General features: G+C 41.6%; 1 pseudogene; it reads right to left on the bottom strand.

Moving 5' to 3' along the window:
* Positions 1–1,766: 1,766 nt before the first annotated feature.
* Positions 1,767–3,871, bottom strand: LOC129629868 (actin-related protein 3-like; annotated as a pseudogene).
* Between the last annotated feature and the right edge of the window lie 16,806 nt (positions 3,872–20,677).

Consider the following 20,677-nt stretch of genomic DNA (forward strand, 5'->3'; position numbering starts at 1 on the left):
CTTCCATGTCCTGGCCGTTTTAAATAGTGCTTCGGTGAACATTGATGTGCATGTATCTTTTCAAATTATGTTTCTTCTAGATATATGCCCAGGAATGGAACTGTTAGATCATATGATGTTCTATTTCTAGTTTTTTAAGGAACCTCCACACTGTTCTCCACAGTGGTTACACCAATTTACATTCCCACCAACAGTGTAGGAGGGTTCTCTTTTCTCCACACCCTCTCCAGCATTTATTGTTTGTAGATTTTTTGATGATGGCCACTCAGGTGCGAGATGATACCTCGCTGTAATTTTTCACACATCACAGGCCAATGTCACCAATCATGGTTTTTTTACCTCCCCCTCCTTCTAGCACCTTCTTGCTTCTTATCATCCAATTCTTTTTCCCTTGGAGTATGCAGGTCCATTCCTCACCACCAAGACAAAAAACATTGGGAGGCTTCCCAAAGAGGCAGTGTTCAAAGTAGGAAAGTTATAATCTGAAAACATCTCTTAAAAAGCTTAGTAGATTTATGAAAGCATAACACAGCAGAAAGATAATGTCAGAATCTAAGACAGGCTGGGTCCTGAACCCAGCTCTGATGAGAATCAGCAGATGAGTTGGGAATTGATAGTAGGCTAAAAAGCAAGATAATTCATCAAATATTGGACATAAATTTCCCAGATAGAGGCTGCCCGTTAATTGTTCTCCCCCATGCTAGACAGAAGGATTTACTTTCTCTTTACTCAACATGTGTGTGACAGAGAGTTGGAGATGAAATGAGCAGGGAGCCCAACTGCCCATCTCCAACCACTCCACCTGCCCTCTGTCTTAGTCCACCCCAGCTGCTGTAATAAAAGTACTGTAGATTGAGTGGCCTAAACAACAAACATTTGTTTCTCATAGTTTCGGAGGCTGGTAAGTCCAATATGAAGGCACTGATGCAGCTGAAGTCTGGTGAGGGTCATTCCTGGTTCATAGATGGCTGTCTTTTTGCTGCTTCTTCACATGGTAGAAAGGGACAAAGGAGCTCTCTGGGATCTCTTATAAGGGTGGTAATCTCACAAATGAGGGCTCCACTCTCATGACCTCATTACCTCCCCGAAGCACCACCTTTTGATACTATCACATTAGAAGTTAGGATTTCAACATGTAAATTTTAGAGGCACACAAACATTCAGTCTATAATATCCTCCAAACTATTCCTTTTCTGCAAGCAGAACTTCTCATTTTCTATGACACCAAAAGGCATCAGTGTGGTAGTAGAAGACAGGAGGTCTGGATGCTGGCTTCAGTGCTGGTACCAATTACAGGATTTTGGGTCCTGTAAGCCCTCCAGGCCCCATTTTCTTATCACAAGGCTAATCATTTGGGGCCATAGACCCCTTTGACAACCTGATGAAGCCTGTGAAACCCTTCTCAGAAGAATGGGTTTAAGTGTATAAAAGAAAATATATAAATAAATATAAATAAAATATATAAAATATTTACATATTTATTTATATAAAATATTTTTATATTTTATATAAAATATTTATTTTATATAATTTATTTATATAAAATATATAAATAAAACTAACTATACTGTATCAGGTATCAAATATTTAAAAAACAAAATTGTCATAATATCTACGCTTCTTTAGTAACTCAATCAATAAAATGGCAGATCTAATATTGGCAGGTCTAATAAAGGCTAATTTTGAAGTAAGGATAATTATAAATAATACTTCAAAATATCTGTTATAGAGTGAAGTAAGTCAGAATGAGAAAGACAAATGCCATATTTTTATTTTTTTTTTTTACTGGTCCAACAGTCTTGTCTTTACTTTTCCTTTAAAGTGAGAAAACAGAATGCGAGTAATCAGAAAGCACTAGCAGGCATCAGTTAATCCAAGACACTAGCTTCTTAGTTCCAAAAGTGCTTGCAAAGAAAACCACTAGGGGCACAGGAGGGTGGACGCACTTCATAATAGCTGGAATCCCATGAGTGTGTGTGTACCCCAAGTCTCACAGGCTATTTTTTGTATTTATCCTTTACTTGGTCACTTTTTTATTTGTACCCTCAAATACTAGTTTTTCTTTGACATTTTTTTCCTCAAAGCATAAAAAGTATGAAATATAAAGAAGCTCTTGCATTGCACACACTTCAAAGTGTACAATTCAAGCATTATAGAGCTATCTACATACTGATAAATCCCATCAAATCTTGGATAATTCAATCATATACAAAACACCAGGGCACAGAAAGAACTAAAACCCACTTTTTTTTGATACACGTAAGATTCAAATATTCAATCTAAAGAAAAACACTTAATCATTTTGGCTCTCCTCTACATTTGCATGTTGATATACTTATTAAAATATTCCTGTATAATTAATGTTTGGTCTTATTATTTCAAGTCAGGTTCAAAACCAGCCATCCAGACAAAACAGGTAATCAGAAAGACTATTTCTTCCCCACCTCCCTAACCCCAATAACTATGAAGCCAATTTTACGACATGACTCCAAACACTGGATTGTGACGACAGATGCTAGGTCCAATTTCTTTACAATCCTTTTTGGTGTGGCATACTTGGTAGAACTCAGGTGTGGAAGCCAACATAGATCCTCCAAACCAAACTACATATCATTGCATGTGAAGTGTAATGACTTGTACATCAATTGTACAACCTATTGTACATCAATAGGTTTTGGCTTCAATCTACCACCACTCAATTCCTCACTTAATTTCAGCCTGGCATCTACAGTTCTTTTCAAATCTCTTTGCAAATGACGTCCAAAGTCCCTGAACATGGTTGAACCTCCAGAGAAGACAATATCCTTGTAGAAAGGACGTCTGACATCGATAGGACAATTCTGAATTACTTCATCTATTTCTGAGATAGGCTGGGTAAAGTCTGGGTTAGCAAACTCTGGATGAAAAAAAATTTCAGGTCCCAAGAATCTCTCATATCCAACATCAATGGAAAACTTTCTTTGAGATAGCATTGATTTCAGTATACTGTTTAATCCACTTTGATCCATCTGTATCATACTTGTTAAATTCTATTACTAAGTCTGGGCAGACATAACTATAGCGCTCCTTCACTGCCTTAGCAGTTTCCAAGGATTGCTCTGGAGGAATTCCTACTTCTCGGTCTCTCAACAATTGCTGAATAAAATATGCTATATCTCGTCCTGCGATTGGAATGTGCTTAATACAGCTGCCAATCACATACCCTTCAGCCACAGGGATGACATGAGTGACACCGTCTCCACCATCTATTACCATACCAGTCAATGTCTGATCTCCTACTTGTCTGGAGGTCCAAGATGCAGCTAAGGCAAGAACGGCCTGTACAGCAATGTACAAGCCAGAAACATTGAAGGACTCAAACATTATTTCAGCAGTATATTCCCTGTTTTCTGGAGTATTCAGTGGAGGTTCAGTCAAAAGAAAATAACGATCTTCAGGTTCCGCCCTTAAATATTTAAAGATCATTTGCTCTATAAACCTTTCCATCAAGTCCCAGTATTCAACTATACCATGGAGGATTGGCCACTTTGTTGCATATGTAGGTTTTTCTATTGCTTCATCACCAATGAAGAAGTCTAGGTCGTCAACACCTTTCATCACCCTCCTTGATCTCCCACTTTTGCTGACTCCTTAATAGCAATACAAGAAGGGATGATAAACTGTGGTTTCGTATTTCCAGCATATCCTAATTTTGTATACCCCGTGCCACAGTCCACCACACAGGCCGGCAGCCGTCCCGCCATCTTCCTCCTCGCCTGATGCTGCTGCTGCTGCCGTCTGCTCGGTGCCGGTTGAGGCCAGGGATGGGCGGCGGGAGGTAGAAGCTATCTGATCATCCACGGCCGGGCCACCCTCTCCGTCTGGGGGGGAGCCAGGAAGCCGAAGCTGAAGAACACCATATATTAATGTATACATTTGGAATCTAGAAAGATGGTACTGACAATACTATATGCAGTGCAGCAAAGGAGACACAGATGTAAAGAACAGACTTTTGGACCCAGTGAGAGAAGAAGAAGGTAGGATGATTTGAGAGAATAGCATTGAAACATATACATTACCATAGGTAAAATAGATAACCAATATGAGTTTGATATATGACTCAGGGCACCCAAAACTGCTCTGACAATCTGGAGGGATAGGATAGAGAGCAAGGTTAAAAAGGTGGGTTCAGGATGGAGGGGACACGTGTATACCTATGGTCAATCCATACTGATGTATGTCAAAAACTGTCACAATATTATAATTATCCTCCAATTAAAATAAATAAATAAATAAAATTGTAAAATATCTGTTATAATCAGAAATATTTGAAAATAGCTGAGATTTCCAAAGGTGTGTGTGCTTAGTCACTCAACCAGGTCTGACTTTTTGCGACCCCATTGACTGCAGCCTGCCAGGCTCTTCTGTCCATGGGGATTCTCCAGGCAAGAATACTGGAGTGGGTTACCATGCCCTCCTCCAGGGCATCTTTCCAACCCAGGGATCAAACCCAGTTTTCCTGCATTGCAGACAGATACTTTACCATCTGAGCCACCAGGGATTTCCAAGTGGATAAAATCAAAGATACTGCTCTAATACTGTGACTTGTGGGCTACATTCTTAATTTAAGGAAATGCATAATTTCAGTTAGGGATTAGTCAACATAGTGCTTTTTAAAATAAAGGAATTCTTCCACATGATCTCTAAGACACCTTTTGACTCTGATATTCTGATTCCCTCCTTCTCACCAGGCTGTTCACCAACACTCCCTTTCACCTGCTTCTAAATGGCCATCTCCTCCTGATTCCACTGGGCTCCAGATCTTGTTGAACTTCACAGGAAGACATTTTACTATTGTCTTCACTACCATATTGACATTTGTCACCCCTAATCTGTCAGGAGTTGTAATCCCCAATTCTGAATCTTCTCGGCCATCTTTTCTGCTAAATCTCCCTGCGCTTCAGTTTTCTCCTTGTAAAAGAGGATGATGCCTCTTTTATATGATTTTATATGAAGCTATATGATGCCATATAGCTTCTCTGAGGATAAAGCAAGTTTCAATGCAGAAAGCACTTAGAATATCAAGTGGAACATAGTGGAGTCACAAAAGACATTAACTGTTTTCTTTTTATTAATAATATTATTCTATTGCTTTCGGCCACTAAGAACTCAGAGAGAAAAATAACAGAACATGCTACCTGACCCACTACAAAGGTGCACCATTTAGCTTCCGCTGGATTGCAACATCACCTTTCAATTCTTAGTTATTCACCGAAAATTTATCAACAATGAATGTGAGTGTTTGAGCACTCACTATGTGCTAACCACTATGGTAGACGCTGAGGATTGAGACACACATTTATTCAACAAATATTTATCAAGCACTTCCTGGTGGCTCAGAAGGTAAAGAATCTGCCAGCAATGCAGGAGACCCAAGTTCAATCTGTGGTCAGGAAGATCCCCTAGAGAAGGCTGAGGCTACTTACTCCAGTATTCTTGGCTGGACAGAGGAGCCTGGAGGGCTACAGTTCATGGGGTCACAAAGAGTTGGACGTGACTGAGCACCTAACACTTTCACTTCTGCTGTGTGGGATGCACTGTTGCAGTATAGCGGATCTAGCAAAGAACAAAAAAGAGGAGGTCCCATGGATATTACATTCCAGTGGAAGTCTTCCCTTTTGACCATAATGGACAAAGTTCCCATTCTGCTGAACCTCACATCTAGTTGGAAGTGACAGACAGTAGCTTGTTCAATCAGCAAGCAAACAAATGCGGAAATATCAGGTGGTGGTGTGTGTTGTCACGTCAACTATCATCAGCCCACCATTTTACTTTCCCCTACCTCTCTTCCATATGATAATCTTCAGTCTTGCTTCCCTCTTGCACCATCTCATCGCCACAATTAAGAATTATGTATTATACAACTTTTACTTTACTTCTATTTCTTATTAACATTCCCTCCCAAACTCCCATAACTTGAATTTACATTGCCTCCATTATTCTGAAACTACTCTCTCAAAGGTCATTGTTAACTCCCTTTTGATTAAAAGTCCTTTGGGAAACTATATCCCTCTAGGCCTCTCTAAACTGTCCAGTATATATAATTGGGGTCTGCTTCTCAAAATTATCTTCTTTTTGGAGTTACTGCTCTGTCTGCACCTACCCCACCACCTTCTACTGCCATTTCTCCTGTATTCCTTTTTTGCTGGACTGTCTTATAACTGAAAAACTGCCCATTTTCAGTCAATTCTCTTGAAGATTCAATCTACTTGCCCTCTGCTCCTTCCTGACATGTTTGAACAGATGACTTCCAAACCTGAACCTCAAGCACTGGCTCCTCACCTAGGTAGCTCCAGTCACCCGCAGAACACCTCCATCCAGATAACCCAGGGGCCCTTCAAACTCTGTATATTTAGAAAACCAAAGAGTCTCTTGTATCTCTAATATAGTCAACATTCACACTTCTCCCCTAGCATGGGACACCTGGTTCCTTCTCCTCCTCTTTATTATCACGAGTGTAATGAGGAGAGGTAAGGTCTCCATGCCTCTTCTCTTTCTCAAATATTAATCTTAGTGGAACCAGTTGCCATGATTGTAGATGGGCTACAGCTGGCATTCGGGGCGACAGGACATTAGCGACTCACATATGTGAGCATGTATAGGGCACATACAGGGTACTCTCCAATGCCCTGAGCCCCACGGTGTTAGCCTGAGATAGTACCTGTATCCTTGAATAAACCTAACCATCTTTGTCTCTCCTCTTGCCAGGAGTGTTGTGAGAGAATCTGACATTCTCTGTGTCTCGGTGGAGTTAAGATTTGGAAGCAGATGAAAGAAGAAACCCATTTATGCAGGCCACATGCAGAGCTCTACACTGTTGGCAGAGTGGTACTTCATATATCAATTGCCATCATTTCTTATGTACATTTCTCCCTTGGGCTCTCATAAGAAAAGAAGCAGCTGTGGGTATGAGGAAGAAGTCAAGCATTATGGGAGTCCTTGGTCAGATGCCAAGTAATACCAGAAAATCCTTACTGAATTGCTAATAATATTTATACCTCAAGACCCAGTTAGAATCCTTATTTTATAGTAATTAATGCCATAAGCTCTATTTTGAAGAAGTCCTGTGTATGAATCTCAACTCCACTACTTAATACCTGTGTGAATTTGGTCAAGTTACTTAGCCTCCCTGAAGCTTATCAATAAAAATGTGGGATTAGCAAAGGTTAAAAGAGATAATCCATCATTGTACATTGGCTTGCTATCTGCCACTATTCCTGGCAGGTAGCAAGCATTAAATAAGTGTTCATTATAGCAATATAGGCCTGCATCCCAATAGCTCTCCCTTGTGTCACTAACAATCATACTTTCAGGCTTTCCTACATCACTTAAAAGGATAAATTTACAGGACATTAGGTTTATAACCATTGATAGTTTTCTAGCTTCTGTGTATTAGTCTTGTCTCTAACATGGCATTTGAATCTCCATGCGGGTCATGCTTAAAGCTTATTCTTTTCCCACAAACCCAAGAGTGACTGGCACAGTACCAGTACTCCTCAAGATCATATTATTGGTCAAAATGCTATGCATACATACATATACTTTTTTTTTTTTTAACTGAAGATCAAAAAATAGAGGCTAGTATTTAGACGGAGAAGGCAATGATACCCCACTCCAGTAGTCTTGCCTGGAAAGTCCCATGGACAGAGGAGCCTGGCGAGCTGCAGTCCATGGGGTTGCGAAGAGTCAGACACTACTGAGTGACTTTGCTTTCACTTTTCATTTTCATGCATTGGAGAAGGAGGTGGCAGCCCACTCCAGCGTTCTTGCCTAGAGAATCCCGGGGACAGGGGAGCCTGGTGGGCTGCCGTCCACGGGGTTGCACAGAGTTGGACACGACTGAAGCGACTTAGCAGCAGCAGCAGTATTTAGACTGAAACTTTCACCATTTGTCCAGATTCCCAGGCTGAGGACTTCCCTAGTGGTCCAGTGGTTAATAAGACTCCAAGCTCCTGATGCAGGGGGTCTGGGTTTGATGCCTAGTCAGGGAACTAGATCCCACATGCTAAACTAAGCACCCACATGCCACAACTAAGACCAGCATAGCCAGATACATATTTTTAAAAAATAGTGAATCACATCCTGGGTACAATTGATGTTTTAAAAAAAAATTCCCAGGAGGTAGCAATTCTTACTGTGACTCAGCTCTGCAGAGGGTCGATGGGCCAACCTCACACTCACCTACCTGCATGGTAAGCTAAGGTAAAGCAAGAAGAAAAAAGTACAAAATTTCTCCCATAGTTTCAAGTGACACCACATCTTCATAGATTATGGAGAAATCAGTCTAGGATGCAACCCTCAAAATAAGTTGATTCATATTGAACAAACATGGTCAACTGCATTTCAAGGCAAAGAAGTAGAATCACAAATAGCAATAAATAGCATAGCTTTCACCTCATTGTATTGTGATTACTGGAATAAATAATACAGATAACACATCCACACAGTATCTGTTAAATGATATTATAACATATATTAATTCATTAAACACACATTTGCATCCCATGGGATATAACTTAAGTTCAGCAAAATATTTCAGAGAATCTTTTCTGTTAGAGTTGGCCTTGTACCTATGTGTGAACTCATCTTTCAGAGCAATGGAAATTGAGGTTTAATAACTTCTCATTTCTGCTTTTCTCTCATTTATCCATCCATTCCTTCAAACTAGGAAACTGCAATGTTTTTAAGAATATCTTTTCCAACACCCTGTGCTTCATTCCTTTCATGAAGGAATGTAAAGTTACAACTCATTCACTTTACCCTCATCACACTGCAATTACAAGGTAAAAAAAAAAAAAAGAATGCTCTGGTTCAGAGTACGAGGTATTATTATTTTTAACGTTGTTTGGGGGGCAATTTGTTTTTCTCTTCAGTCCTTAACCAAACTTTAATCAAGCCAAGAGCCTAAAGCAGACTTTTGAAAAGAAAAATGGGCAAATTCACATGCCTAATCATTGCTTCTAGGTGAGTATGTCTTCTCTCTGGCTCAACAGAGTGCAAGCCCTGATAGTACATCAGACCTCCACTTTCTTGGTGTGGTTTGGAAGCTTAGAGAAGCAATGCAATTTTATGCTGTGTACACAACAGCATCCGTCACGGAGCAGTGGAAGGATGCCCCGATGATCTCACAGCATCATCTGGTATGAAATACAGCATGCTGTTCTAGACCCTCACAAATCAGTAAAGTTTTGATCAAAGAAGGAAGAAATCAGAGGGGAGTCACAAACATGGATGGAGGAAGAGCAGAAAGTTTTTTTACAAACCATGGCAAACATTCTGTGGCCTGGCAATGACTAAGAGGAACAAGGAAAACATTTACAAATGTAAGGAAACTGTGAACATGAAGGAGAGAGAGGGGGGGATTGTTTGGGGTGCACAAAAGCGGAATAACAGCAGTAATGAGATGAAATTGAGCAAAAGAAAACTTAGGCTGAACATCAACATCTAGGAAGAGTTTGCTAACAGCGAAGCCTATTATACTGCCACACGGCCTCTCAGGGGAAGAGGTTTGAGCTCCATTGCCCAGGTCATTTAAAACAGGCCTGGACAGAAGTACTCAGGGAAACATTGTGGGGAATGAGCCTGCCCTGGCAGGGGAGAGTCCAGATGACCTACCGGTTCTTGTTCTCTCTCTCTAATTTTTGTGATATATAACATCACATCATTACATCGCCTCCAAATGGGCCGCTCCTTGAGCTGAGGATATAATGAGAGTGGATTACTTAGCAAGCAGTGTACTCCAGGGGAAGCATGCAGAGGCCCAACCTGGAAACCACAGCTCATTAACCAGCAGCTACTCAAATTATTTTGTGCATCTCTGGCCTAATTCAAATTAGAATTGGAGGGCTTTTCCTGACAGGCCAGTTGAAAGCTTTGAGTTCTTGGCATTTTATAGTCTGTTTTACTGTGAGCTATGAATTCTGCACATTTTTTAAACATTGATTTTTGTCTCAGTAGGTATAGAAAGGGGAAAAACATGCTAGGAAATAATTGGAAAATGGCAACTGACATAAGCAGATTGTTTTCAGCATGGGCTATGATGCAGCAACAGCTAATAGAATAAAGCCAGTCACTTAGTGGAATAAGGCCTTTTCACTAGAATCAAACTTCAGTCAACCAAAATCCTGGAAGGATTGCAACATACATTCAGATGGTTATGGGTCCCCTACTGCTGCTACTGCTAAGTCGCATCAATCGTGTCTGACTCTGTGCGACCCCATAGACAGAAGCCCACCAGGCTCATCTGTCCCTGGGATTCTTCAGGCAAGAACACTGGAGTGGGTTGCCATTTCCTCCTCCAATGCATGAAAGTGAAAAGTGAAACTGAAGTCGCTCAGTCGTGTCCGACTCTTAGCGGCCCCATGGACTGTAGCCCACCAGGCTCCTCGGTCCATGGGATTTCCCAGGCAAGAGTAGTGGGGTACCATTGCCCTCTCCATATGGGTCCCCAGTAACCCCTATAAAAACTAGTGGGTGGTGACCAAGTGAGCACTTCCTTACTTTCAGAGTATCTCCTGATCCTCAGATGTGAATCATCAAGAAAATGGAATATTTGAAAATTGGATATCAAGTTTCTATGACTTCTTAATAATATTTTTCCAGTGTAGTGAATGGAACTTGGTCTTGATACTGTAAAGTTGCACTTTAAATATGATTTTCCACTCTATTCTATCAAACCCCAGTTTTGAGTGCTCCTCTCTTCTTCATCCTACCTACCCCACTATTTGGATTTGTGAGAACAGTTATTTGTTAACGATTCTTCTTCTTTCCTCAGTGAGTGTTTTATACCTTGAAAAATGCCTAATCAATTTAACACTTCCCTGCAGCTTTAATCTGTGTTCTGCAACGTCTCAAGTCCCACAATTAACCATTCCTACTCCCAAATTCTATTCAGTAATCCTGTATTACTGAGTAATTTTTGCTCTGCAAAATTTCAGCTATGCTATATCATTAATTTGTCCACCATTTAGCAAATAGTTACATAAGCAAATAATAATTGCCAGGCATCATGTTAGATCTGGAGCTACAAAATAACTGCTACTATCCTGGCTCCTGCAAGGCAGGAGACCGGGGTTCGATCCCTGGGTCAGGAAGAACCCCTGGAGAACGGAATGGCAACCCACTCCAGTATTCTTGCCTGGAGAATCCCATGGACAGAGGAGCCCAGTGGGCTACAGTTCATAGGGTCACAAAGAGTCGGACACAATTAAGCGATTAACACTCACTTATCCTGATGTAAATGTGCTCACAATCTAGCTGGAGAAACAGATGAGGCAAACAGAGAACAACATGGAAAGTACTTCATCAGAAAAATGATAAACTGCTTTCAGAGTACAGACAAAGAGACAACTGACTTGGCAGAAGTTGACCTGAGAACATGAGGAACATTTGACTGAACTTGCAGGTATTCTTATCAGGTTATCCTAAATCTCCCTTCTCCTTACCTCCACTCTGCCACTGGCTTACAATATCTACTCCCAATCTTCCCACCAGAAGCTTCTTGGATAACTTCGCTCGCTCGTACTCTACAAATATTCCTCCTTGAAGAGCCATCTAACATATTACAGCTACCTCATTGTTGAGATTGGCAGCTCATCCTTTTGATTCAATGTTTGCTTGTAAATACACCAATGTGAGATTCAGGCAAATCTGTCTCTCTGCCTTTAAAAGATTGGTTTTTTCTTTTAACGTGGTAGTTCTTTAAATTGAAAGAAAATCTAATTCTACATTAATAATATTTTTATCAGTTTCCCAAAAGTCCCAGTTCACTCAAAAAATATTATTTTATTTCTTGAGCACTCAACTTCTCTAGACAGTGGGCTTACCAGGCAGGGTGCAGAAGTAAAGGAACTTCTCAGTTTATATCATCGATAATCATCTCTCTGTACAGAAGTTCCCCGCCACTGGTTTTACACATTTTCAGTTCTCTGTACCTTCACTCCCACTTTGGAATAGCCTCTCTGCTCATCTTCTCTAACATTTAAAAGTCTTATTCTTCCTTAAAGTCTTGGGTCAAAAGCTGCTGCTGCTGCTGCTGCTGCTAAGTTGCTTCAGTTGTGTCCAACTCTGTGCAACCCCATAGACGGCAGCCCACCAGGCTCCGCCATCCGTGGGATTCTCCAGGCAAGAACACTGGAGTGGGTTGCCATTTCCTTCTCCAGGGTCAAAAGCTAGTCTCCATCAAAACTTCCAAAAGAAAACCATCTTTCAGTTAGGGTTAAATTAAGTACAGGCACCTTCTACAAATTCCTGCTTACTCTATTCTGTTTTACATTATTCATATGATCATTATAAATTTCTGAAGGGCAGAAGGTGTGACTTACCTGTCTTTCAGTCCTTCAGGCCTTCTGTATATTAGGTACTCAACTGATGATTGTTGAATGAATAAATGAATACAAATTGCTTTGTAGTCTGTAAAACAGATGACATATGTTTTAGTCAACCTGGGCTGCCATAATAAAATAATGTATATAAGGTGGCTTAGGCTTGCCTGGTGGCTCAGTGGTAAAGAATCTGCCTGCATACAGGAGACCTGGGTTCGATACCTGGGTTGGGAAGATCCCCTGGAGGAAGGCATGACAACCCACTCCAGTACTCTTGCCTAGAGAATCCCATGGACAGATGAGCCTGGTGGACTATAATCCATGTTTCACCAAGAGTTGGACATGACTTAGCGACTATACAACAATACACTTGCCTGGTGGCTCAGATGCTAAACAATCTGCCTGCAGTGCAGGAGACCCAGGTTCGATCCCTGGGTTGGGAAGATTCCCTGAAGAAGGGAATGGCTACTCTTGCTTGGAGAATTCCGTGGACTGAGGAGCCTGGCAGGCTGCAGTCCATAGGGTCACACAGAGTTGGACATGACTGAAGCAACTAAGCAGCAGCAGCAGCAGTAGCATAATAAATTGGCTAAAAGTGAAAGTTGTTCAGTCGTGTCCTACTCTTTGCAACCCCATGGACTGTAGCCTGCCAGATTCCTCTGTCTGTGGGATTTCCCAGGCAAGAATACTGGGATGGGTAGCCCTTCCCTTCTCCAGGGGATCTTTTCTGACCCAGGGATCAAACCTGGATCTCTTTGCAGGCAGATTCTTTACTGTCTAAACCACTAAGGAAGCCCTGTAAGGTGACTTAAACATCGAAAATTATTTCTCACAGTCCTACAGGTTGAAGAGCCCAAAATCAAGGTGCCAGCAAAGTAAGTTTCACTCTGGGGCCTCTCCTCTTAGCCTGTAAGTAGCTGTCGTCTCCCTGTGTATGCATATGGCCTGTTCTTTGTATGCACACGTAGAAAGAGAGAGAGATGTTCTCTCCTTCTCTTGTTACAAGGGCACTGTTGGAAGGACATGACGGTTGACTGACCCTCAAAGCTGCCCCTGGGCAATCAGAGGTTCATGATCCCTTTCCCTGTCCTTAGAATATACGTTTTTCAGGTTTCAAGGAAGCAGCTTCTAGAGAAAATGTTGTTGAGTCAAATGAATCAAAAACATGACTGAAACCTATCAAGGTTTTCATATTAACTTTTATCATCCTGGCAGGTAGTTACAGTGATCTGCTTATCCTGCAGTCACCTCTGTGTAAGTCTCTTTACTCGTGATAACTGCCACCTATGGTCTGGAGTGATCTCCTCTCTCTCTGGGCTCTCCTGTCCTCCAATGTGTGGGGGCCAATTTATACAAACCAACAGGGCACTAACGCACAGCAGGGACCCACCCTAATGACACCATCTGATCCTGATTACCTCTCAAAGGCCCCAGCTCTCAAGAGTACCATTACATTGGGAGTTAAAGCTTCAGTGTGTTAATTTAAGGGGACACAATTCAATCCACAGCAATAATATATCCATAAAGGTATGCACACGCACACACACATTCAACTCCTTTTTCATTTAATTTTTCCTGTTACTCTATCCATCCTTTTCAAACAAATAATGAGAGAGTTAATGAAGTTCTGCTTATATTTAGGACTGAAGATGGTGACTCAGACAATAAAGAATCTGCCTGCAATGTGGGAGACCCAATTCTATCCCTTGGTTGGGAAGATCCCTTGGAGGAGGGCGTGGCAATCCACTCCAGTATTCTTGCCTGGAGAATTCCATGGACAGAGACTGGTGGGCTATAGTCCATGGGGTCGCAAAGAATTGGACACAACTGAGCAAATAACACACAACACAACAACAAGATAAGAAACTGGTGAGAGCTGTAGCTATGTCTAAGAGCTGGGACCCAAGGAGGTCTGCACCTGACACATTATTTAACTAAAATCTCCAGTGCTCTGATAATGGGGTTGATTTACTGCCTTATAAATGAGTTTTGTTCTTTGACTTTCATGTTGAAAATACATCTTTACACTAAAAAAACAGTAATCCTATCAGAACAAATTCTCTGAGCTGCCTTGGGCATGTGTCTTACGTAGCATGCACTCATATCTGTTTAAACCTAACTGCAGTTACATCTCATGATAAATGAAAGCCTTAAATAAGACCATCTACACATCTTCTCCTTCAGTGATTACTCTTAACTGCTTTCTCCAACAAGATTAAGGAGAAAATGACCAAAATGATTTCCAAAAACTAAGATAAAACCACAGGACTGTGGGCTCTGAGAGTAGATCTTAGAGGCAATTATGGTAGGAAAAATAAATAACTGGACTTGGGGGGCTTTAGAGTTTAAAAAGCATTGTCAAGTTTTATCAATTGTATTTATAGTCCAAATCACTGCCCTTTACATTAATTTTCTCTACAAAGTTCCAAATAAATGGTCAATCAACTAAATGGTTTTGGAATATTTCCAGGGACTGAGAACTCACTACCTTACACAATCATTTATCCCCTAGTTTAGAGGGTGCTGATCATTAAAATGTTAAGAGTTGCTCAGTTGTGTCCAACTCTTTGCAACCCCATGGACTGCAGCCCACCAGGCCCCTCTGTCCATGGGATTCTCCAGGCAAGAATATTGGAGTGGGTTGCCATTCTCTTCTCCAGGGGATCTTCCCAACCCAGGGATCAAACCCAGGTGTCCCAAATTGCAGGCAGATTCTTTACTGTCTGAGCCACCAGAGAAGCCCAAGAATACTGGAGTGGGTAGCCTATCCCTTCTCCAAGGGATCTTCCTGATCCAGTAATCAAACCAGGGTCTCTTGCATTGCAGACAGATCATTTACCAGCTGAGCTACCAGGGAAGCCCACTGGTTATGAAAATATTCTTCTGAGTATTGATCCTAATCAAAAAGCAACCTCCACTCCTTGTTTCTATTTCTGACCACTAAGTCTCACAAAACATGTAAACCTTTAGTCCTCTGGCTACTCTTTTATCATGCCAGCTCTTCTTGTTACCATATTTGGAAAACATGTTAATAATTCTTTCCTGTAATTATTGATAACAGTGGCTAACATGTATGGGGACCTTACTCTATGACAAGCTCCGTTCAAATCCTTTATTTGCATTGACTTGTCTGAATCCTTAGAACAACCCTCTGAGGTTTCATTGTTTTGGTTCACAGAGATGCTGCCAGCACAGAGCTCGTCCGTGCCAGAGACGTTCTGATGACCCAGGCTTCAGACCCCAGAACTGTTACCCTAGGCAACTAGGCTAGGATATTTTCCTATCACCCTATTTGTTTTCCTCAGTACATTTGCTAGTCTGTCCTTTACATCCGTGTGAGGTTAGAATAATCTATTTCTAATCTATCAATGTGGCAGGCCTCCAAGGCCTGTGGGAAATGTGCTGTTACCCCAGACAGCTGGGGGACTGACTGGACATGCTAGAGACTCCACTCCAGACCCTGCAGACAGGCTCAACAGAGGGGACAGAGGAGAAACTTGAGCATAAGTTTTGTTTTGTTTTGTTTAAAAAAGAAAAATCTCTTCAAGTGATTCTAATGTGCCCCCACTGGTCCAGGGAAATGTTTCACAAGTTTTTAATATTCATAGAAATCATCTTAAATTCTGATTCTAGAGCACAGCCTGGGTCTCAAAAACTGACATTTTCATCAGGACCCACTCCAGGTAATTGTGATGCAGGCAACATTGAACTATGGAATTCTTATTCTCTTACATCCCATGGATTGAAGACATCAAAGGTTTCCTACATCATCAACATGCTCAGGAACCACAACACTCAAGTTCACTTCCTTGTTTCCTCCCCATCCCCAGTGACTCAGACTCCACACCAGCACTGGATACAGACATCAGGTACCCAACGTACCTCAACTCTGAAACATTATTGAAGGCAAGTTTACCTGCAGTGGGTACCACAGCCTACACTGAAAATATAAAAGATGCATTTTTGAAAAATATTTATAGCAGGCTATCTTTTAACTGTTCTTAAAATATCATTACTTGCACACATATCTTTTCACATTCCATCCAATATTTTTATATAAATAAAATCTGCTGACTTCCAGTCAATTCAACAAACATGTTTAGTGCACCTGCTAAGCTCCAGATATTGTGCCAAAGGTGCATAGGGGAGGAGAAAGGGATTATAACAAAAATGAATAAAACATAGCCCCGGCCTCAAAAAGACTCATGTGCATGGGCTGACCCAACTCTTCCCTACAGTTAGCCAAGGAGATGATGCTCAGGTGACCAGAACCCATGAGTATAGGTCTGGACATCATAGCTCTGTGCAAGTCAGAGGCTGCACTCATTCACATTGTTCCAACAGCTGATTCCCTTTGTGACTTTTTTTTCTTCTTGTATTCAGATCTTCATTCACTCCGCAGACTAACATGGCACCTCGAAGGCCTTCTCTCTGTCTACCTACTCAGATGTGACCAAGATTTATCCTTGAGTTCCACCTCTCTGGCTACTTTCGGCATATTCCAACCAGTACAATTCTATCTATGTGAACATGAATTCTTTCTTATCAGACCCAAAGCCACAAAGTGGGTGCTGTACAGTTCATAGTCTACCAAGAGATGTGTGCAGGCACACCCATAATTACTCATAAGACAAAATGTGTTACGATATTATAAGGGAAAAAAAAAACAAAAAGGCCATGGCGTCATATTGGAAAGAAGGATTAATTTTGATTAGGATGACAGAAGGTAGCTTCACAGAAATGTGATGTATGTGACCATTTAAAGAAGAAGGGAAAGGTTCAGTTCAGTCCAGTCGCTCAGTCGTGTCTGACTCTTTGTGACTCCATGAATCACAGCACACCAGGCCTCCCTGTCCATCACCAACTCCCGGAGTTTACTCAAACTCATGTCCATCAAGTCAGTGATGCCATACAGCCATCTCATCCTCTGTCGTCCCCTTTTCCTCCTGCCCCCAATCCCTCCCAGCATCAGAGTCTTTTCCAATGAGTCAACTCTTTGCATGAGGTGGCCAAAGTACTGGAGTTTCAGCTTTAGCATCAGTCCTTCCAAAGAACTCCCAGGGCTGATCTCCTTCAGAATGCCTGGTTGGATCTCCTTGCAGTCCAAGGGACTCTCAAGAGTCTTCTCCAACACCACAGTTTAAAAGCATCAATTCTTCGGTGCTCAGCCTTCTTCACAGTCCAACTCTCACATCCATACATGACCACTGGAAAAACCATAGCCTTGACTAGACGGACCTTTGTAGGCAAAGTAATGTCTCTGCTTTTGAATATGCTATCTAGGTTGGTCATATCTTTCCTTCCAAGGAGTAAATGTCTTTTAATTTCATGGCTGCAGTCACCATCTGCAGTTATTTTGGAGCCCAAAAAAATAAAGAAAGGTTAGCAGGAGTTAAATCTTTATGAGAAGAGAGGGACTAAAGGACTGGAGGTGGGGAAGTTTCCGACAATATCAGGTTAAAGAAAAAGATTGGAGTAGAAGGGACTTGGTTAACAAAGGCTCAGAAGTTAGTTGGAAAGGAGACTTGTGTGACCTTGAATTCCATATGGGTTTGGACTTGATGCCCTATGGAATGAGTCAGTAAAGGTCTTTCAGTAACGGTGTGATAGAATCAGCTATGCTTTAAGAATGATACTCGGACTCTGATTTAAAGGATAAATGGGAATTGGGGAAGGTGACTAAGAAGCCAATCACTAGAAACCATTAGAACTATTATTTATTCTCCATTTGCCCTCAGGGCCACTCTCCACTATCCTCCACCTGCCCACTTACCTGCGGCTCTGACTGCACCACAGCCTCCCTCTCTGCATTCCTATTATGTTCAGCTCTGGTGAGGACGCACAGGAGATCTGGAGTGAGTTTGAGGTGCATTCCCTCAGCTTCATCCCTGCTGTGTTACCTCAGGCTGGCCATGTCCTGTCCTGTCCAGATGAAGGTCACGGCTCCTGTCAGCTGGTCTGCTCCATGCCCACCCCTCTCTCTAGGGTTCAGGAACTGCTCTCTCTCCTTATCCCTTCAGGTTTAGGGGTGGGAACAGAAGCCCTGAGGTACCACATCATCTCTGATGGTTTCCCTACACCCTGCCCCTTCCTTAGCAAATAATCCCTTTAGCAAACTTTTCCCCACTTATCCACTTCCAACGTGCTTCTGGTATCTTCCCAGGACCCTGACTGCTGCAGGAAGCACCTAGTGCCCTTGAACCAGGGTGAGCCAGGGCCAAGAGCACGGAAAAGGCCAGGGTAGTGCTCCTGAGAGCACAAACCTAGAATGTTCTTCCTTGCTGAGGAGATAATAGCTATGGTAATGCAGCCCAGGGATCTGAGCTCATTTATCCATTTCAGATGGATAGTGCAGTCATAAACTATCTCTGAAACTCAATCCATGTCTTATAGGAAAGGGCTTTTAGTTGCGAGGTGCATTCACGTTCACTTTCCTTCAGCAGTAAGAGGCTACATAGGTTTGAAGCCAGACTAGCATAGCTCACAGAAACAGCACCTCAGGACCAGAGAACTGCAATCACAAAAACGATGCTTCCTTTAACACAGGAGACAGGCATGTAACTGTTTATATAACATATGCAAAGGCTGAGTCAGAGAGGAAAGCACGGAGAAGGAGAAGTGCGAGATGCTGAAGCTGCAGTTCTTTGAGCAGAACCGTAGGAGAGGATGTTTGGAGTCTTCTATGTGGGTCTATATAGTACTCTATTCAAACAGATCAGATAATACCTAAAGGGCAGGTGGCTTATTTGTTCTAAATGCAGCAAGAGGTAATGGCATGCTTAAGTCATTTCTGCAGCAGCCTGTAATTTCACAAGTGCTCAAACACTTCCTTTGACAGCTGTGCTGTGCGTTCATTATGTTGTCAATGTGAGTTCCATAAAGGAGAGAGTGGCTGATAGGAGAAGAGCTGGGGGGAGCAAGCGTTCAATGTTTTTTATCTCTCCAATTGGCTTAAAGCAATCAAGTACGGCAAGAATCCTCTTTCCTGAAAATATTCAAATTGCCCATTTCACACACTATTCCATCTTTTATGGAAAGATAAAGTTAATCTTCCATGATTTACTTGAAGTTAGCGATTACAAGTATCTACTTTTTTGACCAGCCTTATCACAGTCTCTGGGCACACATTTAAATAGAGTGGAAGAGAAAATCAAATGGCTGTGGGGAGGGGGAATGTAGAATTTAAACATACACACACAATTCATGGAAGTCATGGTAATAGAGTTCAAAAAAAATGGAAAATAGAAGTAACTTTTCAGATTTGAATTACAAAGGAAAAAGGGATTTTTCCCCCCTTCATTTCAGAAAGAAAACTTGATAAATACCATACAAGGGAGAATAGAAGGTATGTAATTGTCTCCATCTCCCAGGAGCTCATGGCCCTGATTAAAGCAGCCTAAGAAGGTGTGAGTCTGGCAGATATCCAGGTCCCTCTATTTGATTCCCTAAGACCCTTTCTTTCTCAATCTGCCCCACTCCCCACGGTGGAAAACTGAGGATGCGAAAACCACAGAGAACCAAGCATAGCCTCTTTATTATTCCCCTTTCCAACCTCAGCTGGGAGTGCCTCCAACTGAGGACAGGAGTAAAAAGTGGCAATAAATGTAAGGTAGGTTCTATCCATATGACACCAACCAATTAGAGAGAGAGAAAATTCCTTCAAATTCATCAAATGTGGAGCAACTTAATAACAAAAAAAGCACACTTGACTTCAGCTTCCTATCCAACAGATGCCAGTACACCAAGTTAAGTTCTTTTTTTTTTTTTCACTCTGACTAGCTTGTTAAAATAGTTCAATCGATTGACCTAATTTTTGTTCACCTCCACTCAACTCTACGGAGTGCAATTGGTTCATAACCCCGACTGATTGAAAGGTATCCACAGCCACTGGTTACCCTATTTGAAGCTGATATCTCTTTTTCTGTGTTTCTTTTTGTTTTGTTTAGCTTTGCTTTGATACCAAGGCAGTCTCATGATCCTTGATATTTTAAACATTTTAAGTGCACTTTCAGCAAGGCCCAGCAACCCAAAGAATTTAAAGAGCCCATACCGTCTAGAATCAGCTTACGCAAAGTTTTCCTGTTATTTAATGCTAATTGCCTTAATTAGGGTTAATTAAAAAGGTATAACCTCTGACAGTCATCTAATGCAAACTAATTTGGGGGTTTCTGATGGGACAGAACAAATACACTAAATTAAGCTACTTGAGGGAGAGATTGTTTGGAATTAGATCCTATTTTCAAAGAAACCCCATTACAAAATATTTACTGAGTACTTTTTTTATGCCAGGCACTGTGATAGGGTAGAGTCCCTAC

Source organism: Bubalus kerabau, chromosome 16, assembly GCF_029407905.1.
Source record: "Bubalus kerabau isolate K-KA32 ecotype Philippines breed swamp buffalo chromosome 16, PCC_UOA_SB_1v2, whole genome shotgun sequence".
Taxonomy (NCBI): domain Eukaryota; kingdom Metazoa; phylum Chordata; class Mammalia; order Artiodactyla; family Bovidae; genus Bubalus; species Bubalus kerabau.